The sequence below is a fragment of the Garra rufa genome, chromosome 1 (assembly GCF_049309525.1).
Source record: "Garra rufa chromosome 1, GarRuf1.0, whole genome shotgun sequence".
Classification (NCBI taxonomy): Eukaryota; Metazoa; Chordata; class Actinopteri; order Cypriniformes; family Cyprinidae; genus Garra; species Garra rufa.
Genome location: NC_133361.1, coordinates 87,840,406 through 87,847,905, shown reverse-complemented (window position 1 = coordinate 87,847,905; position 7,500 = coordinate 87,840,406). Strand labels below are relative to the sequence as shown.

The 7,500-nt window shown below is 39.5% G+C and overlaps 2 non-coding genes across 2 annotated transcripts; both read right to left on the bottom strand.

The window, feature by feature from the left end:
- Nucleotides 1–1,177: 1,177 nt before the first annotated feature.
- On the bottom strand, nt 1,178–1,249 carry trnam-cau (transfer RNA methionine (anticodon CAU)). Its single transcript has one exon. It is a non-coding gene; the product is annotated as a tRNA-Met (tRNA).
- Nucleotides 1,250–7,262: 6,013 nt separating this feature from the next.
- On the bottom strand, nt 7,263–7,335 carry trnar-ccu (transfer RNA arginine (anticodon CCU)). Its single transcript has one exon. It is a non-coding gene; the product is annotated as a tRNA-Arg (tRNA).
- Between the last annotated feature and the right edge of the window lie 165 nt (nt 7,336–7,500).

The following is a 7,500-nucleotide window of genomic DNA, read 5'->3' as shown; positions in this document are numbered from 1 at the left end:
AGAGCTCGTGCACTGCTCTTTTCAACACAACATGATTCTTGCACAAATTTCCAAATTGTCTTGAAGCACTTGGGCACGAAAAAAAGTGCAACAAGCTTAGCAGAGGATGGCTTCGATCCATCGACCTCTGGGTTATGGGCCCAGCACGTTTCCGCTGCGCCACTCTGCTTGTCTAGATGTAGAGCCTGTGCACTGGTCTTTTCAACATAACTTGAATCTTGCACACATTTCTAACTTGTCTTGCAGCACCTGGGCACATATAACAGTGACACAAGTTTAGCAGAGGATGGTTTCTATCCATCGACCTCTGGGATATGAGCCCAGCACGCTTCCGCTGCGCCACTTTGCTTGACTTGATATAGAGCTCGTGCACTGGTCTTTTCAACACAACATGATTCTTGCACAAATTTCCAAGTTGTCTTGAAGCACTTGGGCACGAATTAAAGTGAAACAAGCTTAGCAGAGGATGGTTTTGATCCATCGACCTCTGGGTTATGGGCCCAGCACGCTTCCGCTTCGCCACTCTGCTTGTCTTGATGTAGAGCCTGTGCACTGGTCTTTTCAACATAACTTGAATCTTGCACTCATTTCTAACTTGTCTTGCAGCACCTGGGCACATATAAAAGTGACACAAGCTTAGCAGAGGATGTTTTCGATCCATCGACCTCTGGGTTATGGGCCCAGCACGCTTCCGCTTCGCCACTCTGCTTGTCTTGATGTAGAGCCTGTGCACTGGTCTTTTCAACATAACTTGAATCTTGCACTCATTTCTAACTTGTCTTGCAGCACCTGGGCACATATAAAAGTGACACAAGCTTAGCAGAGGATGTTTTCGATCCATCGACCTCTGGGTTATGGGCCCAGCACGCTTCTGCTGCACCACTCTGCTTGTCTTGATGTAGAGCCTGTGCACTGGTCTTTTCAACATAACTTGAATCTTGCACACATTTCTAACTTGTCTTGCAGCACATGGGCACATATAAAAGTGACACAAGCTTAGCAGAGGATGGTTTCGACCCATCGACCTCTGGGTTATGGGCCCAGCACGCTTCCGCTGCGCCACTCTGCTTGATTTGATGTAGCGCTTGTCCACTGGTCTTTTCAACATAACATGATTCTTGCACAAATTTCTAACTTGTCTTGCAGCACATGGGCACATATAAAAGTGACACAAGCTTAGCAGAGGATGGTTTCGAACCATCGACCTCTGGGTTATGGGCCCAGCACGCTTCCTCTGCGCCACTCTGCTCGATTTGATGTAGCGCTTGTCCACTGGTCTTTTCAAGATAACATGATTCTTGCACAAATTTCTAACTTGTCTTGAAGCACTTGGGCACAAATAAAAGCAAAACAACCTTAGCAGAGGATGGTTTCGATCCATCGACCTCTGGGTTATGGGCCAAGCACTCTCCCGCTGCGCCACTTTGCTTGTCTTGATGTAGAGTCTATGCACTGGTCTTTTCAACATAACGAATCTTGCACACATTTCTAAATTGTCTTGCAGCACCTGGGCACATATAAAAGTGACACAAGCTTAGCAGAGGATGGTTTCGATCCATCGACCTCTGGGTTATGGGCCCAGCATGCTTTTTTTTTTTTTTTTTTTTTTTCATGTTTACCCACGAAAGAGAAACACTGTTTCTGCTCGGTTTCAAACCGAGGACCTTTCGCGTGTTAGGCGAACGTGATTTTTTTTTTTTTTTTTTTTTTATTGAAAAAATTCCATAATACAGTTATCAAGCATGTGTTTCACAGTAGAAATCTTAAAGACATAAATGATTAAACACGCATTAAAATACTTAACATTGTCAGCAATAAAGTAATAAATAATGCCTTAGAATCAAAAACTAATCATATATATGAATGAAAATACAAACAGTAAAGAACATCAAAAATACAAAACAATATTGCTTTCCACACAGATCGTTATTCACTCTCGGAAAGGAGTACTTAAGAACAGAAACATTCTCCAAACTTTTTTTAAAATTGCACATCTATTCCATTCTCATCTAAAGTTACACATACATCATTAGTAAAAACATTGTAAAAGAACCCCATTTGATCTTCTTGCTTAAAATAATAAAACAGGCATTGTACATATTTTTCGACTTTTCTTTTAAAAACATACCATAAATCCAATATCCATTTTTCCTTCTTTGCCACCACTCTCCTTTCCCATATAGCACTCTTAATTAACATTATCAAAAGGTTGATGACCATTTTGTTCTTGTTCTTTCTTTGTATTCCCAACATTAGAATCCTGCCCCAGTCCATCTCCTCTCCATCCTCCCCTTTCAACCTTAAAATCATTTTCTTACATTTCTCATTAAAATCATCCAGTTTTATACAATGTAAAAACAGATGTAAAAAACCCTCCTCCTCCTCATTACACACTTTACATACAGCACTTGATTCCATACCAATTTTGTTTAAAATAACGTCAGTAAAAATCACTTTATGCCTAATTAAGAACTCTAAATTTTCCAGCTTTGTCTGTATCATTTTCCCTTTCATGTTTCCCCAAATATCACATTCCTTCACACCCTTGTACTTATCCATCCAGTAATTGTTGACCACTGGTTTTTTAAAGACCCCCTCTCTAAAAACACTATAAAAATCTTTCACCTGACATTTATTAAAATCAAATTGTTTTTCTCCCAATCCCACATATATTTCATTTTGTTGCTCTCCGTCCTCCTTATTTTCGATTCCCTCTATCCATTCTTTCGGTATCGATCTCTTGATCATTTCATATTTATTAGTTTCTTCCTGTCTGCTGTACTCCTCCTTTGCTTCCTCCATTGCGTCTATAACCACTTGTACGGGTAGAAATCCTTCTTTAACTTCATATAAAATGTCCCTCACTTTTAAAATTCCCGCCTCCCACCATTTCTTAAAAAACAACTGCCTCCCCTGATTTAAAATACTCTGATTTAAAAAAAGAGGCTGATTTAAAATGTTTTCCCTACCCCTCGGAATAAAATGCACACTTGATAAAAACTTTCCCCATGCTCCCAGCAGTTCCCTATAAAAATCCGGCATCCTCTCAGTCATCCATAATTTAGTCTTCATCCATAAAATATTCCTTCCCAGATTAAATTTACTGCCTTTATTTAAAAAGTACTCCATAGTTCCCTTCCATCCTGCTGTGTGTGATTTGTCTAAAAACTTTTTTACCAATTTTACCCTCAGTGCGTTCTTTCTATGTTCAATGTCAATTAATCCCATTCCTCCCCTCTCTCCCTCCCCTATTAAAGTATTGTGTGCTATTCTTGGGGGCTTCCCATTCCATAAAAACTCTGAAAAACCTTTCTTCAGCCTCTTTTCCGCCCATAATGGCATTGGGTTTACATATAAAATGTACCATAATTTTGACACCATTAAAACATTAATAATTAAAACTTTCCCCTTCAAAGTCAGCGTTCTTAATTTCCAAAAAATCAATCTCCTTTCAATCCCCCCTATCACTTCCTCCCACATTGTTTCTCCTGCTTTTCGCTCATCCCGCCCCATATGTACCCCTAAAATCTTTATGTCCCTTGATTCCTTAAAATTAAAATGCTCTGTTAGAACCTGTGCCCCTCCAAACCTCATATACACTGTCTTCTCTTCATTCACTTTTGCCCCTGATCCTCTACAATAATTCTGTACAATCTCCATAGCTTTTATTACACTTTCCAGATCTTTTAACATTAGCGTTGTATCATCTGCATATTGAAAAATTTTACTCTCTTCTCCCTCCAACCGTATCCCTTTTACGCCTTTATCCTGCTCCATTGCCAGCCCTAGAGGCTCTGCTACCAAAGAGTATAGTAGGGCTGACAATGGGCATCCCTGTCTTATGGATCTTGTTAATTTAAAAGCTTGTGTTAAAAACCCATTGCACTTTATTTTTGTCATAGCTCCCTTGTATAAAATTTTCACCCATTTTATAAAATTCTCACCAAACCCAAACCCTTTTAAGATATCAAATAAAAACTGGTGTTCTACTCTGTCAAAAGCTTTTTCAAAATCCAAGCTTATAATAAAACCATTCATATTTTTTTCGTTAATATATCTTATTGCATCCTTTATACTTATAGTTGTGTCCGCTATATCCCTTCCCTTCACTCCATATACTTGGTTAGTCTTTATTATTTTCGGCATAACTTCTTTTAATCTGTTTGCTAAAATCTTTGATAATATTTTTAAATCTGTATTCAGCATAGTGATTGGTCTGAAATTTTTTAGGTCTGTTTTATCTCCCTTTTTCTTATAAATTATTCTCATTAACCCCATTCCCATTCTAGTGCTTAATTCTCCTTTACTAAAAACATAATCATAAACATCCTTTAAAATGTCAATCAAAACCTCTTTAAAAGCTATATAAAATTCACTCCCTAAGCCATCAATCCCTGGACTTTTTTTCCTATTTAACTCACTTATTGCATTTTCTATTTCTTCTTTCCTTATCTCCATTTCACATTCCTTTTTATCCTCCTCCCCTACCTTCGCTTTTAGCTGTCCCAATAATTCCTGCTTTTCCTCCTCCCGCACCCCCTCAGCACTAAACAATCCCTCGTAATATTCTTTCACTACATATAATATTCCCTCATTGTCCCCTACCACCACCCCGTCTTTCCTTCTTATCTCCTTAATCATCCCCGCCTTTGCTCTACTTCTTTCTAAATTAAAGAAAAATTTTGTACATTTTTCACCCTCCATTGTGTATTTCGCCTTACTTCTTAGCCTCGCCCCCTCGTATTTTCCCTCCTCCATTTCCTTCAACCTGCCTTCTAATTCTTTTATTTTTTGTATATCTTTATCACATTTATTTAGTTCTTCTTCCAATTTTTCTTTAATTTTTTTCTCATTATACCTCTTGCTTTTTTGTATTATTTTGCAGTATTTTATCGTACATTTTTTAATTAAAAACTTCACATTCTCCCACCATATTCTGATATCTTCTCCATGCATCCCATTTCCTTTTTCTTTCTCAATAATCTCCTTAATACGTAAAACGTAATCTTCATTTTTTAAAATCTCTGTGTTTAAAACCCATACCCCTGGCCCTCTTTTCAATGACCCCCAATCTATTTTAACCAAAACTAGCTTATGGTCACTCAGACTTGTTTCTTCATACTTAATATCCCTAATAAAATCCTCAATATTTCTTGTACATAAAATAAAATCAATTCTTGATCTACAAATAAAGTTCCCCACCAACTGTCTTCTTGAGAATTCTTTCTTTTTCTCATTTCTTTCTCTCCACACGTCAATGCAATTGTTTTCTTCCATTAAAAGTTTCAGCTCCTTTCTACCCACATCCGACTTAAAAACCATTCCCTCCCCCAAATCCAATTTACTAAAAACTGTATTAAAATCCCCCAATAAGATGACCTCATTATGCTTCTTTAAAAAAGCCCTTAAGACATTAAAAAACTCCTTCTTTTCTTTATCTTCTGTTGGTGCATGTACGTTAACTATTATCACAGTCTTCTCATCATACTTCAGTTCAATAGCCATACACTTCCCCTCACCATCCTTATATATTATTTTACCAAGGATCCCTCTATTTTCTTTAATTAGAAAAGCAACCCCTCTCCCCATTCTCCCATCACCATTATTATATAGAATCTCCCCTCCCCATCTTTCCCTTATCTTATTCATAAAATCATCCCTCCAATTTGTTTCTTGTAGTAAAATCAGGTCTTCCCCTTTACACATTTCCACCACCTTTTCAAATTTTCTAACGTTCAAAAGTCCCCTCGCATTAAAAGTGACAGTCTTTAAAAGCATTAGACATATAAAAACATTTAAAATACCCATAAAATTAGTCCATGTCCTCCAACCCTGTCAAAACTTCAAATTTGTTCTTACTTTCAATCTTGGTTTCCTTCAACACCTTCTTTCTTGCAGTCTCTATGTTTGGTACAACCCTTAGAGATCTCCTTCGCTTCGGTACCTTTGTGTGTGCTTCTTTTGTTTCCTCTTGTTCCTTTTCTGCTCCCAGTTCTTTGCTCCTCTGCTCCTCATCCTCCCAATTGTCCCAATCCTGTGGTAGACCTTCCAAATTCACCATTTGCGAGCATAAATTAATTTCCTGCTGTGCCTCGCTCAAATCCTCATTTCTTTGTTCCTTTCTCTCTGCGTTATTTAAAATGCTTTGCAAACTGTCAGTTAAAACCATTTGTGTCCATTCTTCACCCTCATTACGTGTTTCCATTCTTTGATCGTTGCAATCATCCCTCTGTTCCGACCCTGCTTCTTCTCGTATGTTAAGCACTTGGGCACAAATCAAAGTGAAACAAGCTTAGCAGAGGATGGTTTCGAGCCATCGACCTCTGGGTTATGGGTCCAGCACGCTTCCGCTGCGCCACTCTGCTTGTCTTGATGTAGAGCCTGTGCACTGGTCTTTTCAACATAACTTGAATCTTGCACACATTTCTAAATTGTCTTGCAGCACCTGGGCACATATAAAAGTGACACAAGCTTAGCAGAGGATGGTTTCGATCCATCGACCTCTGGGTTATGGGCCCAGCACACTTCCGCTGCGCCACTCTGCTTGACTTGATGTGGAGCTCGTGCACTGGTCTTTTCAACATAACATGATTCTTGCACAAATTTCTAACTTGTCTTGAAGCACTTGGGCACAAATAAAAGTGAAACAACCTTAGCAGAGGATGGTATCGATCCATCGACCTCTGGGTTATGGGCCCAGCACTCTCCCGCTGCGCCACTCTGCTTGTCTTGATGTGGAGTCTATGCACTGGTCTTTTCACCATAACGAATCTTGCACACATTTCTAAATTGTCTTGCAGCACCTGGGCACATATAAAAGTGACACAAGCTTAGCAGAGGATGGTTTCGATCCATCGACCTCTGGGTTATGGGCCCAGCACGCTTCCGCTGCGCCACTCTGCTCGTCTTGATGTAGAGCCTGTGCACTGGTCTTTTCAACATAACTTGAATCTTGCACACATTTCTAACTTGTCTTGCAGCACCTGGGCACATATAAAAGTGACACAAGCTTAGCAGAGGATGGTTTCGATCCATCGACCTCTGGGTTATGGGCCCAGCACGCTTCCGCTGCGCCACTCTGCTTGACTTGATGTAGAGCTTGTGCACTGGTCTTTTCAACATAACATGATTCTTGCACATATTTCTAACTTGTCTTGCAGCACTTGGGCACATATAAAAGTGAAACAAGCTCAGCAGAGGATGGTTTTGATCCATCAGCTTCTGGGCCCAGCACGCCTTCGCTGCGCCACTCTGCTGAAAGTCACCCCAGATGGGACTCGAACCCACAATCCCTGGCTTAGGAGGCCAGTGCCTTATCCATAAGGCCACTGGGGCTTTCATGTAGTTGTTTACTTTTTCTTTTAGTTCTCCATCTCATTCAGCTTCTGGATGAACAACTATTGTGAGAGGACCAAGTGACTTTAGGTTTTCACGAACAGGCTCTGAACATTTCTCTTTTTTCAGGGCTCTGTCATATATACAAGCTCAGAAGTCTCAGCA